At 39.1% G+C, this 16,412-nt stretch overlaps 1 protein-coding gene across 2 annotated transcripts in view; it reads left to right on the forward strand.

Moving 5' to 3' along the window:
- The window catches only part of UTRN (utrophin), a 368,491-nt gene that overhangs the window by 3,055 nt on the left and 349,024 nt on the right, over nucleotides 1-16,412 (forward strand). The window lies entirely within an intron of this gene.

The raw sequence follows: 16,412 nt of genomic DNA on the forward strand, positions 1-16,412 counted from the left end.
TCTAAATGATTTGAAATACAGTACAAGTGTTGTCTTCTACCTTACTAATATTTGGGGTAGCTAAGGAGTCTGGCTTTTGTGGCTCAAGAGATCAGAAACAAACAAGTTTTAGGATCTCCACTTTCTTCTGTCATGGCAAATAGACTGTTATTGTGTTTCTTGCTACTCTGTAAGTTCTTCATCTGTGATACAGGAAATTTCTTTAACACTTTGATTAGAGAGAGCATGCAAATACACATTTAATATTTTCGCTCAATAAATAAAATACGAAATCCACTTACAATGGGTGAAAAATCTCTTAAGTGATTTAATATGTGATCTAGTGATTTAGTGTCATAATACTTTTTTAGTGCTTACTATTCCTATGCATTTTTAAATAAGAGCACTGAAAATAGTTGACTCTATTCTTGTAAATAAAAGGATGTAGTTGTATAATGTCCTGTGTAAAGATCACTTTCTCTGTGTTCTCTTGAGCAATTGTCTGTCTTTTTCAACATGTTTTTCATAATTTCTTTTGAACAGATCACCAAGCTGTCAGGGTATCATGGTTATTTAAAAATACTAATATTCTATAAGTGATATTTAAGATTCATGGCTAAATATTTTTTGTTGTTATAACTTGGAAGAAAATTATAATTTGAAATGCCAGAATCTTTTGAGGTCATGCCTTAACAAAGAGTGGTACTAGTGAAAATGCTTCTAAATATTTGGATACAGGTGTAAACTTCAGTCTTTAGCAGCCTGTCAACTGAATATATTGTCTTTTCTGTAGTTACGGCTTCTTTAGTTATCTTGCTTTCTAAAACTGTGAAGCAATTATAAAGGCGTAAAGGTGGCATTGTCAATATGTGCATTGTATTGGTTATGGAAAACCTGAGCCTTGATCTAAAGTCACTCTTATGAGACTACTAAGACACATGAAGTTTTACATTTGCTCAGGGCTGTGGGGTGCCCACCTAAGCTTATTTTTGTTAGCAGAACAAGCTATGTAATTTTTTCTTACTGACTTGTAATTGGGAAGCTACCAGCATACCATGTGAAGGATGTAGGAGAACTGCAGAAAATCATAATTTTTCTATAGATCAATCAAAATAAATGAACAGTTTCTATTCTAATCAATTAACAGGATTTCTGTTTTTTGCTTATACAAAAAAAAGGGCAATATCCTGCGCATCTGACGCGGTTTCACGGATGGGGAAGAAGTAATTTTACAAGCACTGGATTTATTCTTCGGAGAGTTCAGACTGAGAGGATGAAGGATAAAACACATCCACTGGGCATTGCTACATGCTTTTGATTATGTTGGAAATACTTTTTCTTCCGGTAGTCAGAAAGAAAACTTTAAATACATGTGCTATAGTCTGTAGCTGTTATAAAGTGATAAATGCTTGATCTTCCACAGCAGAGATTTTCCCTGCCTGTAATATCATTTCTGTTACTTGTGATACAAAAAAAAAATAGAGACATTTTTCTGTTGTCCAATTAGCATTTATCATTTTCTGCTTTCGATGTAGCTCCTGTTTGATTAGGTAGTTTGTTAGCACTGATCTACATGTAGCTACAAGTTATTTTTGAAGATACATCTTCTGCACTTAGAGTAGAATATGATGGTGACCAAAGCCTGTGAAATAACTTTTGGCTATGGTATTTATAGAGGAAACTGCCTTATGTTTGCAGAAGGACAAACAATCTGCTTCCCTTCTTCCTGTACCAGTGGTGGATGCTGATGGTTACGAGATGTTTAGTGAGTAGGATACTTGTTCCTGGATGGTTATGTTAGGTTTATATGTTTATAATTAGTGTTATTTAGTGTTATTAGGCTGTGCTATGCCTGTGTGTCTGTATGATTGCTTGCTATGGAAAAGCAGTTTCCCTTTTTTACTTGCCTGTAGTATGAAGTAATGTTTATGGAGCTGATTTATATCTTTGGAAAGCATCTTGTAAAGATAGGTGAGTTTTTCTCGTTGCAATAGCTTTTGGGAAGGAATGCTGTGGAATGATTACCTTACAGTGGTAAAAACAGTGCTGTCATCACTGTGCTTGAAGAACAGATGAGTCTTTGCTATGATTAATTATGGAAAAAAGACAAACTTAAAATCGTCATGGTAGCTTGGAATGGTAATATATAATTAAACAGTAAGACGTGACAGGAAAAACATCTCTGGAAGATTATGCCTCTGGTACATTTTTGGATATGAATCCTGTCTAAATCGAGGGGAACTTAATTCTCCTCATCTACCTTTCATTTTTAATTATATTAAATATATTTGACTGAAAGACTGCTTTGAGAAATTGTAACTTACTTCTGGAGTTTTTGGGCAAGGCTTATTCTGAGAACTGCTGCTGTTGTCTGTCTGTCCCCTTGAAGCAACACTTACTTGTCTGGCAGCCCCCTTGCTAAGGGATCTCCCTGTCCCACAGTGCCACATGTTGCCTTTGGAACCAGTTCCTTTGGTTGTGCCTCTCGCTGCCAGATAGCTACAGGCCAAACGTCCTGCTTCTCATTTTCCATTTTGGCTCCATTGGTGTGAAATTGTCACGAGTTGTCATAGTTGTAGGCAGCCCCTTAGGATTCTGTCAAGTGGGTGAGGAGTTGGTGTAGCCAGATTTTCACTGTGTGAACTCCTCAGGGATGTTTGTGCAGAGTGTGTGGACAAGGGGTTAAAGATGAGCAAGAAAGTTGCTGCTCCTTGTTTCTGCACACTAAAATTGCTTTTTAAAAGACTAAACTGTTCCATTGCTGTAACCTGGCTCCTTTCTGTCACTTGTATAATTTCCTTTTCTTGGGCTGTTTGGTGGGGACAGATTGGGTGCTGCAATGAAGACAGTTCTAGGGTATTGCCTAGCATTTATGAAATGACATATATACAAGTACCAGGCTGGTTTCTTCTACTGTCTTGATTGGTAGGTGAAGAAATAACATATGCTGCTTCATGTGTTTGAAGCACGACTCTGTCTTGGAATAGAAATTGAAGCTTCTCAGGGAGGAAAAGAAAAAAGCAACCCAAAACCCGAACCATAAAAGTAGCCCATTGATTTGTGCCAGGAAATGAGGACATAACCCTGAACAAGAACTGCTATGTGAGGCACCATGTGTAATGTGTTAAGTGTATCTAAAGAGGTCTGAAAGTTGGTGTGGGGAGAGGCTGCTGCTGAAGTGGGACCCCCCCACTGATGAGGATCCTGTGGAAGAGGGGTGCACCTAGGTGAGAAGCAGACCGGGGCAATGTGGAGTTCCTGCCTACACCTCCCCCAGTACATTTTTGAAGCTCTGTCCTTCCATTTCCCCTCAGCCCTCAGGTCTGGGGAAAGAAGGAAAACTGTCATACAGTATCAAGAAAATGTTTTCATGTGCAAAGAAATTGTAAAAGCTCACAGCATTGGACAGCTTAGAAAAGAATGAGCTATGCTGTCTAAACACCTCTCAGTAACTGCTCCTAATTTTGATCATCACCTTGACTATTTCTTCTGGAAGAATCACCTATCTGTGCTGTGTGTCAGGATTGATTCTTGTGAGCAGGGAAGAGTAGGGAAGTATTCTTATTAAAATCTTTTGAATGTGAGTAAGGAATAGGTACATCAGTGTAGGTGTATAAGGAGAAGAGCACTTGGACTTGAGCTGAACTGTTGTTTCAGGACAGTATAGCTGCTCTGCTGCTGGGTAGCAGCATGGATTGGTGTTCTTGGAGCCTGCATAATGTGTTGCACAGTATCCCTCCTTCAAAGGAAAATGCACAATGGGAAGAGCACAGATGTTTTCACTCATCCTGTGAACTGAGGTGCTCGCAGCATGAAGTTGGGGAGAACTGCATTTATTTGGATGCCTTAATAACAGTCTGCAGAATGAAAACCAGGGTTTAAACATCATGAGGTGGGAGGCAGGAGTTGCATTGTCTGACTCCTTATTGTGTTGATGAAAGAATAACTTATAGTGCTCTGTACTTTGTCAGAAGTCTGTTTTATGTCTTTCTCCCCTCCCTGTGTTTTGGGGATGCAGCTGAGTTGTAATTTCAGAAAGTGTCAGTATGTTCTCAAAGGAAAGCTGGGAGTTTTAAAGGTAGCAACAAACATGACAGGCTAAGGAAATAGAATAGTCCTCTGGAATCTGTGGATTTGATAGAAGCAATAGTACAGCTCTGTTGCGAGCTGTAATTTTGGGAATGAGGCAAGAAACTACTGATTTGTAAATATAGCCAGCTGCAAAGTCAGTGAAACATCTACTATCAAGAAAGAGTCAAACTACCATGTATTTATTTATTATTATGATGTCTCTGAAAGGACATCCATGCTACCTGATACTACCTTGGAGAGAGTAAAAAGAGAAACTTGAATTATTGGACCACAGTTGGGCTCAGCCCTGACTGGAGCCCAAAAAACCCCCCCACACCTGAAATACAAATGCTTCTATTTATATTTTGTTGTCACTTATCTGTGGGACCAGCAGATTCGGGCTGATACAGTCACTCTCCCTGACTCGAAGTGCATATCTAAGTGGTTGGGAGACTCTGACATGCCTGTGGATTGTGCCTATGGAGGCTGGCCCTGGGTTGGGAGCTGGTTGTCAGTGGGGAGGCTGCTGGAAGGCAGCCAGCTGTAACAGGGAGAGTGTGGGCAGTTGTAATTCTTTCAGCCAAGGGCAGGGGTTGAATTTGGGTGTGTTTTGGGCTGCATCTTGTCTCTGACTGTCTGAACCAGCTCTGGATCTGGGCTGCAGCAATGCAGGGCAGACTGGTTACGAGTGGGGACATCTACACATCTGCAACTGGCAGTGACCTTGTGAAGGTTTCTTATGCTCAGAACTATGTTCACTCTTTGATAACTTACATTTTTAGGTATTCATTAATCTGTTGAGTGCATGGGACAGATGCATGAAACATGTTGAGATGCTAGAGAGGAATAAATTGAGCATTATACAGCTTAATTGTAGTTTCTCTTGTAAGGAGGCACCTCCTATCCCAGGGAGACATTCTCTAGCAGCCTAGCACATGTTCAGGTGAGTGGATCTCCTACTGGGTGTGGAAGAAGTGATGAAGAGCTGCTGAACCTGTAGCTGGTGGGAGACAGGCTGACTATGTTTCAGTAAAAGACTAACTTCTCTCTCAAAAACACTGGATGCCTGATGGTAGGAAAGGATTTGGCTACATGACGGAGATTAGATATGTACTCTTAAGGTTATTTTGCTGATCAGTGTAGGGAATGTACAGCAGTACTTTCCAGTCATGAATTGATAATGAAGTTCCTTTCTGGGCTTCAATGTTTTTTCCCCTCACCTGGTTATAAACCAGGAGGACCCAACATCCAGAAACTGAGAGATTTTATAGAGGAATAAGACAAACACATAAGGACTGGCTGGTCACTGGCTTATGCATTTAGCTGTGGAGAAACATGCACTTAAGCCATGAAAGAACATGCTTTGATGGGTCTATGTAATTCATTCCATAAATAGCTTTTAATTTGTTCCCATATACTCTGTTTTTATTTCCTAGCATCAAATGTGGGTTTTTCCCCCTCCTAACCTAGATCATGGCAGAGAACCAAAGGTGAAACATGCTCCTAAAATGTGATGTTAGAAATTATTATTGTGTGATGTGTAAGTTCTGAAATGGTTTTTTGCTATCTTTTTTCATTCTTAATTTACCCATGCTATCCTGGATGAGCAAAGAGCAGCAGTCTGTGCTTGAATAACAAATGGAGGAGATTTATTTGAACATTTTATGGGAGCATGTTTGGAATAGAGTGAAGCCTTTTGGTTTCTGTTATTTTAATAGTTATATTATAAAATATGATTGTATTAACAGAAGAGAATAAATAAAGTAGTATTTAAATGCCAACAGACCAAGACCTTTCTATTGCCTCTTTCCAGGCTTTAACTTCTGTTATAACTTTATAATGAACAACAGCTATGGTCAGCATAAATCATTTCCAGAGAGAGTTCATTTTTTTTTTTTCCTGGTTTCTACATGTACATCTTGTTCTTGGATGAGACTTCTTGTGGAAATTCACAGGAACATACTGTGTTAATACCATGCCTCTTTTAACTTCCATGGAACCTTTTCTCAAGAAAGTCTGTTAGTGTCCTTCTGAATTAATTTTACTCTCTCTGGGATAGTGATGTGTAGTTGTTTCCTCTGTGCTCAGGAATTTTTCTCTTCAACTTGTCTGTTGTGCCCAGTTTAGAGCTTGTTGGTTTGACTTAGTGAGCTTTAAAAAAAAAAAAAATTAGCTTATTTAACACACTGTTCATTTAGAATAGAGTTTATTAAGTTTAATATTAGAGTTCTTAATGGTTACAATCCGATGTGAAGTATTTGCTCTGGTCGTTTTACTCAAAAAATACATTTACAAGCTTTATAATCTGTGCAGAGGAGTAGTCTGTGTGGCAGTGTCACTCATACAGTGCCCATGTACTTGCCAGTGAGGGTGCTGTATTTCGCTGACAAGTTGAGATTGGGAGCATTGAGCTAATTCAGGACAAAAGGACACTTTTAAACCACCCCCCCCAACCACTGTTCTGGTTTCACCAGGCATTTGAGGATTTATTAAAGCAATGAAGCATACTTTTGGAAGATTACATTGCTATTTTGATAGGACAAGTCAAATGTTGACCATTGTATTAATGTGGAAGTAGTTTTATATTTAAGTGCACAATCAGCATGTCCAAAATTGAACTGGAGAAAGAGGAGGGAAGAGTTCAAATGAGGTTGTATCCATTGTCACAAATGCCATACCACTCTGTATTGGTTTATTTCTATTTTGAAGGCTATTGAAACCCAATTAAAGTTCATTATTTGCCCTCTGAATGTTAACAGAAAGCTCCTTGATTACAGGAGAATCATTATTGAAAGAAAAGAGATTGAAAGCACTCTGCTATTAATAATTTTAGTGCAGTGCTTTACAGAGTCTATGTAGATGTCAGGTTCCTAACAGGTTCTGCACTGCTGCCTCTCCAGACCTGTTTCCCTCTTATTTCCCCCTCCTGGTAAAAAGCAATGCATAAAACGTAGAGGTGAAGAGGTGAAGTTTTTGCAAGAATACTCCAGTGCTAGTAAGAAGGTTCAGGTATATCACACCACTACCAAGAGAAGCTTTTTCTTCTGTTTTTGGGCACTGGGAGAACGATGGCATCAGTTTGTGACTTTTTTCCATGCAGATGCTTTTCTTGTCCTTTCTTATCCAAAGAAAACTAGATCAGTCAAGACTTAGAGATGCAAGGATGGAATGACTGCTGCATCAGCCACAGTGGTGTCTGTTACTTCTCAGTCCCCCAGCAGAGCCTCTTCTTGAATGACATCCCTTCAGAGTTTGGACAAATGATTTTTTATGCCAAAAAGGTTAATGCACTGTCTGCATCCCTGCTGCATGGCAGGAGGGAGCATGAGGACCTGCTATGAAGTCTCAGGACTGACTTCAAGTCTTTAGGTAGACCCTCCTCTGGTCAGGAGAACCCAAATTTTAATTTTTGTTAGATCTAAAGCAACTGTTTAGAAGGGTTTTCATTTAGGCTGTAGTAAAGTGGTTCCTAAAACTTGGGAAGCTTGAAGTTAATGAATTCCATGTATACTGTATTTTGTTGTTCATGTTTATTTTAAGAGGGGGAGATAATTTTTGTACTAGATCATCAGTGCTATTTGTCTTTCCAGACCTTTTGAGCTAAGAATTTCCTGACGTTGAAACCTTCTTCTCTACCCCTGATCTGCTGAAGTGGGTTTTCTGTCACTACATGGTAAATAACTTCCCCTTCTCAGCAGGCAGTGTTAAATATTTCATCATTGGTAAAGGATAATAGTTACTTTGCTTACACAGTGACTAACAGTATTGGGTGTGTTCATCTCCATGAAGAAAACGAAGATATGGAATGTACCTTTTCTGATCTTTCTAATTGAAAACCCTCAACTCTGGTTTAAAAGATCAGCTAATTTTGAGCAAGGCACACAGCAGAGTTGTGGTGTAACAGATCTCTTTGTGTGTTGTAGGATACCATATCTAAAGAAGGGAAGTTGTGTTCACTGAAACCCTTAAGTAAGGGTGTGGGCAATAGGATGAAAGAACAGTAGCTGGTTTTGTGAAATGGGTTGCTTTTGAGGGGTGATCACCCTTTGATTGCTAGTTTGGGTCACATAGAGAAACAGTGGAATTTAATACCAGGAGTGCAGTGGGGAAGGTGAGGACCTATGGATGGATGCCTTGAGGCATCAATTGGGGCAGAGTCTTGGTGGTAACATACTGTTTTCATGTGTCACACAGTATAAATCAAGCAGAATACATTGAACGAACTGGAAGAGTGTGTACTGACTAAAGTGAAGTGTACTGAAGCAAAATCCCTGCTCACCCATCTCCTGTTAGCACTAGTGATGGTCTACTGTCAGTTGTGAGACTGGGATATTTATAAATCTCACTTTAAACCTCCATGTTGCAGACATAAAATATGTTAGCCTACTCTCTGCCTGACTATATGTGCTTGCCTTGATGTGTAGATATAACTGGTTGTAATGGCAGAATTTGTGCTTGAAAGAAGATCCTTTGGAGCATTTAACTGGAAAATGGTGGCATCAGTTTTTTCCATGCAGATGCTCTTGTTGTTCTTTCTTATCCAAAGAAAACTAGATCAGTCGACTTACAGAGCTGCTGAGATGCAAGGATGGAATGAGTGCTGTATCGATGTGGGATCTTGAGTCAGAGATATCTGTAGTAGAAAGGAAAGAAGAGGTTTTGTGGCATGTGCAATCCAGAGATGTGTGTAAAACATAATGGCAACATAGAATAGCCAACCAGGCTAATTTAAAGCCAGGGTGACTTTGTACTTGTTTGTGGCATTGATTTTATTATTATTTTTCTTGTCTCTGGGGATGACTTGTGACTGGATTAATAAAATTTAAAAATAGATGTCTGGTTCCATTCCAAGTATGAGGATAATAATTTTTGAACGTGATATGCAATTAAAAATAATTACCCAAAATAAACTAGAAAGCCCTAAACATTGCCTTTTGAAAAACATACTTCTATTCTTCCCGGAAGTTGCTCTTTTTTTATATGCATGTATGTGTTCTGTGCTTCCTCTACCTTGTTCAGCTTCATGGTTTTTCTTCCAGCTGAAGGAAGACTGCAGTGATTGACTCAGCGTGTGCTGCAAAGTGTATGGAAGAAGAGTAAAAGAGATGGAGACTCTTTTTTTTTTTTTTTTGTTTTTTCGTCCTTCCTGCCATACTCCTGGTATGAGGACGGTATGGTATGAGGAAGGGTGGAGGGATAAATGTGTTAGTACTGGCTCCTGCTGCCATGGGATATGTCCTGGTGTGTGGCAGGGCTGTGTATTGACACCTGAGGCCCCCTGTGCTTTTGTTTTTCAGGCAGCATCTCTATGCTGTAATCAGAAGATAGTCTGAGACAGTCTAAAACTTCAGTGAAACAGGTGGAAAATGTTGTTATACTTTTTTTTTTTTGCTGTTGAGTGCTGTTGCCTCATTGGCTTCATATTCCTGGCCTGGCAGGCATTTGCAGGGAAGGAGAAAAGGAATCCTCAAGGATTTAGCTGCTGCTTTAGATCATCTTCACAGAAGATAATTCCAGTGAAGTCAGGATTGTTTACAGAGATACGTCTGTGAATATTTGTACAGAAAAGACTTGTTGGAAAATGAGCTGAGAGCAAAAATTACTGAGGAGAGACTCAAGGGCCTGATGCTCCCAGAGCAACTGGGTGGGGGAAGAGCCCTTAGCTATCCAAAAAGGGTCTAGGTGTTCTAAGGCATCTTCCTCTTAAGTTATCAGAATGGCTGGTTTGTGGCCGCACTGCTGGAGTGTGTGCTGCGGTGCTGGTGCAGACGGGCTGTGGGGCTGGGGCAGCCAGCTGGCATCTATCTGTTGTGCAGGACCTGGTTCCTGTGCCAGGCTCTGGACCTCAGTCATTGAGCACAGTGAAAAATGCACATCAAAAGCGGTTACTCTTTCCAAAACATGGATTGGGGACTGGGGACTTGTGGTAGTACTCATCTTTCCTGCAACTTCCTCTTCATTAGAGCTCTCATGCCAGCTTTTCACTGTTGATATACCAGTTCAAATTTTCAAAGGGTTCAAACCACTGACCATTTCCTGAGCACCTTACTGCAGTGTAGGACATGCTGGGACCTGTTCCTGGTGTATTACACGGAGAGAATGTGCACTGGGAAGAGAGCGAGGGGACAGAGAGCATTGAGGGTATTTTGTAATAAGCCAGGCAAGCCCCAGCACCTTCTGAGGAAGAGAGTGGGTGTTTGTATGTGTTTCTGCATGGGAGAGATATTGCTCAAAGATCATATCTGAGGCTGAAGGCCCAAAAAAGGTTTTAATGGTAGATTGGATTTAGTGGTTGCACTCTATGATCTTAGAGGTCTTCTCCAACATAAATTATTCTATGCTTCTGTGAAGCTGACAGTGAGTTGTCAGTACCAAAATGATGCTGAAAGATGCTGGTCTAAGCAGAAGAGGATAGAGCTGGCTTACAGTGAACCTTGATTTCCCTAGGAGAAAGACATTGAAAAGTCATTAATCAAGAACTAGAGAAAAGGAGCATTGCTTTCCCTTCTCAAAAATAAAACAACCACAACAAGACCCTCTGCTGGTATTGGCAACCATCTGGCCACCACCCCTAGCAATGGTTGCAAGGATGTAGTGTTATGATAAACAGCCATTGTGTTGCAAGGGGTGCTGGCCTGTACAGGGACAGTTCTGATCGAGTTTTTCTTAACAAAAACCCATCTCAGGAAAAAGAGTGATTTCATTGCTGTGGTTGTTTAACTGAGAGGAGATAATGGTCACGATAGTTATGTCAGTGTCCAAGTCCAAATAATTGAAATGCTTAGAAAGGAGGAGAACTTAGGTCTATATATAGAGAGGAAAGAAGTCACCACATTGGTAATGATGGACCCTTTTGACAAGAGATTAAAACTATGTTAGTCTGGAGGAAATATGAGGAATATGTTTGGAGAGCTGTTTCCTTGGTTTACCTAGTGTAAAAGTGGATACTGAGCTGTGATGCAGGATGTGTGCAGTACAGAGTGTGGTAGCTAAGGCTTGATGGTGCTCTGGCATCTGGCATTGAGGTGGCAAGTGTGCTCACAGGGTCATTGTGCAGGTTATCCTGGTCAAATGTCTCCTACCTTTATGATTGATGCATTGGATTCATTCATATGCTGTAGTTCCATCATGAAGTGAATGATGTGGCATGTTGTGGTTGGCATAGTTGAGGTCTTTTTCTAGATTACTTCCTGGGTGAGGTTACTGTCCTTGGGGCTCCTGAATTCCCACAGGAATCGTATGCTATGTACAATGTGTCAGTAAGTGCAGCTCTGCCCCGTAGAGGTATGCGAGTATGATACTTCTGCTCCAGGGCACTTTCACATTGCAGGAACTCTTGCATCCTGCAGCTACTTTAATGTTTCTCTTACTTGTCAATCACTGGTTCACTTGATGCTACACCTAAATTAGAGGTTACTGGGTTGGGTCACGGATCACTCTAGCATGCAATGCCCACTTCTGAGGCAGATAAATTTTCTTCAGTAGTAGTTGGGGTAGAAGAGGAAGAGGAACACATAATACTTGGTGGATCCCATAGTTTGTGGCTTTATATTTAGAGAACGTATTTGTTGTGTTCTGGGCAAAATATCACTTGTGATGTAGAGGTCTCTTTGCCTGTGAACTGTGCAAGGGTGCCTTTTATACTGAGAACTGATGTGAAATCAGTGAAGGACCCCAGAAACCCTGACCTGTTTTAAGTGTGTCAAATTTGATTTTTACTCTGTCTCTTTGCAATACAATGTTGAAGAGGTTTGGGCTGCTATATTCATCCTTAAAAGATTCAGTGACCTTAGTGTAGTTGATTAAATTTAGTTCCAGGATTAAGTCTGTGGTTGACAGTGAAGTTCTCTCTGAACTAGACCAGAACTGTTGAATGGTCTTTGGAGGAGATGTGATACACTGCAAAACTTGCCACTGCAGCTGTTTAGGAAAAATTAGTTAATGTTGTCTAATGTACTTGCATGGAGGTTCTGATGTGATTTGACCAGGAAAAAAAAAAAGAAATCTCTAAATTGGCTGCTGATTGTTGCCTTTGAAGTCCTGATGCATCCTTTCCTCCACAGTGCTTCCCTGCTGCTGTTGGTCAGGAGGAGCTGGGATCAAGCAGAAACCATTAATCAGGTGGTGAAAATGGACTAGTTCTATATAATGTTCAGATAAATTGACTGAAAAATGAAGACTGCTTAAAAATATTTTACTGACTTATTTATTTTCAATTATAGTTCTCACCAGCTTTTTGTTACAGCTTCTTATTTTGACCCTGAGTCTCTGGCTTTAACTTATATTTGTCCCCATATAATAAAATTAATGAAAATGTAATGTTCAGTTGAACTCCATTTTGCTGCCTGGGGAAAGAAAGAAGGGGTTAAAGAACATGAGTTCTCCTGGTACACTGCACTGTTGAAAGATGGTAACGCACCATAGTGATCATATGAAACAAAGATTTGTGGCCTAGAAAAGTGCAACGTGATTATGAAAGTATTCTGGATAATTTGTGTGGGTATGGGAAGAAGGAGAGAAATTGTGAAATGAATTGGAACTTTAGACTTCTTTCTTCCAGTTGGAAAAGTCTGTTTTCTTATGGATTTGGGTCCTTATGCTCACTAATCTGACAATTTTTTCCCTTCATACCACAATGCACATAATTGTTTTTCTTCTAGTGATGGAGGGAAGAAGGCATAAGATATTATGTCTGCCTGGTATTCTCATTTATAATAATGTTCCTTTCATACTGTTCCAGCACTCAAAAAGAACCTTAACCTGCTATCCTATTAAAAACCTTGTGCTGCCAGAAAAATGTAAAGAGATTCTAGACATCTGAAACTCAACTCTCATCTACAATACAGTGAAAAAAAGGAAATGATACATTCTTGGCACTCCCAAATTCAGCAGAGCCAAAAGGTTATCAGCTGACAGAGTAGTTGAATTGTAATTATGATAACTAATGTTACTGGAAGTCTTTAAAAAGCAATTGAATTAATTATGTTTGATCTTGGTGAGAATCTGTGGCTGTGGGTCAGATTTTGATCTGGATCTCTTATCTGGGAAGCAGTGGGGTGTAAGTGGTGGGGAAAGTAATGTGTGTCAATTGTGTGAGATTCGCCTTTTTAACTGCTTTGTGTCTGTATTGTGTCATACTTAAAAGAGGCTATGTTTTTTCCTTTCTTTTTATTCCTCTCCTTTTTGGATGAGTAAATTGAACTCTTACCATCTGGAATCTGCAAGATATCATAAAAGCCTTTTTGGAAAGTCTGACAAATTGTAAAATCTAATATCTGTGAGAATTGGTGTATGAATTTCCCCTTTTGTGTAAGGTGGGTATAGTTAAAAGTCTTATAAAACCTAATTTGCAGACAGTTATTTTGGGACCTAAGTATTGAATTATTGCAAAAAAATAGAAACAAAAGTGAATTCCTGGTTAAATTACTATTTTTTAGCTAATATATCCCTCAACTATCTTAATCAAGGGGGACAAGATACAGTTTTTATTATATATCTGGAATTCCTTTCTTAATAGTCTTCAGACATTCCCCCCCTCAGTCCTGCAGGACTTGGAATGGTGAAAGCAGAGCTGAGGGACTTTGGGTCAGTTTGATCATGTCTTCCAGAGTTATCCAGCTTGTTACAAATAATGTTCTGCTATTTATTTAAATATCTGTGGCATAAATAGATAACCTGTTACTCTACCCTTCAAGTGCAAAAGTAGTGCCCTGTACTTTGTGAAAAGTTAGAGCAAACTGGTTTCATTATATCTCAATAATGGAGGGTGGTGTATTAATACAAGGTGAGAGGATTTCTTTGCTAGAACCTTACTAAAAGCTGATTCAATAATTGTAATTTCTTTTTTTAGTAAGTAGAACTAGTTAAATAAGTCCTCTCAGCTTTACATAATTTTTAAAGTCCTATTTCAAATATCCTTCTGTAGAATAAACAACTAAATTAAATATGAATAACCACATATTTAATTTTGAAGTTATATTTTAAATTCTTGTTCAAGTAAGAATATATATATATCTAAGAGAGGCTAATTGGAAAATTGCATCCTCAAGGAAAATATACTTATCTAATGTAAAGCTAAGTGAAATAATGGTCCAAAATATCACCTTGGCCTTGAGTTCTTTGGTTTTTGATCTCTAAAATGAGAAAATTAGCCTCTTAAAAAGGGATGAATAATGTGAGCAAAACAGAATCTGATCTTATTCCCTCTCCACCCTGACCTTCTTGCTCACTTCTGCCTTTAAACTCTTTGTATTTAGTGTAAAGCAAGCCGGTTGGTTCCCAAACTTATTTTAGCTCTGAGCTGCTGCTGTATGTATCTGGTCATCAGCTGCAAAAGATATGTTTGGGTATCTTTAGCCTTGTTTAGCTTCTCTTCTTAGCTGAGATGTTTCGGTGTTTTTGTCAATATCTGAGGGATGTATGAAATACAGGGTGGTCACCTTTCTATCCGCCCCCTTGCAACTATTCATATAGAAACTCATCCTGAAATGATTTTTTCAGGTCTGGCTTTTGGATTATTGGGAAAAAAACATGGAAGCAAGGGAATCAAAGGGAGCTTTATGCTTCATCTACAAAGAAAATTTTGGGGTTCCTTTTCTCTAGGCAGGTAAATATCAAGGAATAAAAGTGTCTTGGAATGACCAAGATTGCTTGCTTTTTTTGTTGGGACTTTTTTTTCCTGTCTTAGTGGAGCTTTGTCTCCTGACCTTGGATTTCCATCCCAGGGCAGAGCATTAGTGCAGTGAACTAAGCATGAATGTGGCTGTGTAGCTACAGAAGAGTATATTCCCTTCTGGCAGTTATTCAAGAGTATCTCTGAATATTTATATGATGAATTAGCACCATAGTGTAGAGGAGGTTTGGCAGAAAATCTTTCAGGATCTTGCAAGTTGCTGCATGCAAAGTTAGTGGTTTCTTTGCAAAAACACATATTAAAAAAAACCCCAAAAGGCACATAAAATGTGCTGAGTAAGGATGTTTAGAGAGGAATCTGGCAATGTGTGATTTTTGCAAAGGCATCTTGTTATGGATTGTCACTTATTCAATCAAATCTTTAGCTTTGTACCTTCTCTAATGGATATCTAAGTTTTACTGAAATTCAAGTAGTTGTATTTTGTAGACCTTTTTAAAGGTTTTTCATAAATGGCAAGTTGAACTCAGCTTTGATAAATGTATTGGTCTGTTCTGAGTTGTTACTGGCATTAATACACTGTAGAGGGAAAGATTCTCATTGTCCAGTGGAGGTGAAATTCTTAATTTCATCGAGAGATTGAAGAATGCTTGCTCCTTTTCCTGAACTTTTCCAAGCTGACTTCTCTTAGAGTGGCCTTGTTCTCCTGCGGCAACCTGCCTGGTTAGAGGGGGAGCTTGTGTTGGAGATAAGAAATAATTCTCTTTGAAGAAGTTTGACAAATTTAGAAGAGCAATGAAGATCCTAAAAGTCACAACAACAGGGCCAATTTAGAAATGAATTGATTTAGAGCAGCCATGGTGTTACCAGGGAGAGTTCTTCAATTGGGTTAGGGCAGAGTAATTCCAGTTTATCACCCACCTCAGCTCCTCCATGCAGGAGTCACACCTGACCCACTGTACCCACTGCAGGATGTGTTGCAGGTAACTCACGGGCACAGCAGTGTGCTCCAGGAAATGGCAGCTGTACTACATAAGATTGAGGGATTGATTACTCAAGTGGATCTGTTCAGGTGGGAAGGTAAGGTTAAACTTAACCATCTGTAGGCAATTAAAATTCATGACAGAAGGTCAGGATATTACCCTCTGCCAGTCATTTCTTTATTAACTACACCTATGCAAATACAATGTAGTCTGTTAAAATTTAACCCCAAGACATGACTTCTTGCAAGCTTTCTAGCACATGAGAATCAGTGTTGATGCATAAAAATGGGGAATAAGTGGAAATGCTGAAATGCCTTAGACATCTCTTTCAACTTAGTATAAAAGCACAGTAGCTGAAAAAAAGGCAATTTCTACACATATGCAGTATTTAGTAAGCAGTTTTGTCTAACATGAATTGGGTGATGGAACTGGCTGATAGAATTGGTGTGCTTGTACTGTGTTTAAATACCTGCTAATGAATTTGGATCCACTTTATTATTTAAGAATTCCCTTGATTTCTCGTGTGCCTAAGTCTAATCTAAGTACTGTATTTCAGCATACCTAGGTGTGGTTGTTTTTTTTTTTTTTTTTTTTTTTTTTTTTTTTTTTTTTTAAGGGACAGTGGTTTTTAGGATGCATAACCAGTTGAAATTTGAAGTGCTAAAGACCTCTATGTTATAGTTTCGGGTCACCATATCATAATGGTAGCTATCAATTTTTAAGGGTTTTTTTTTTTTTTCAGATGAGGC

Source organism: Manacus candei, unplaced genomic scaffold (genome assembly GCF_025592945.1).
Source record: "Manacus candei isolate 608988 ecotype Guabito, Panama unplaced genomic scaffold, ASM2559294v1 h1tg000081l, whole genome shotgun sequence".
Lineage (NCBI taxonomy): Eukaryota > Metazoa > Chordata > Aves > Passeriformes > Pipridae > Manacus > Manacus candei.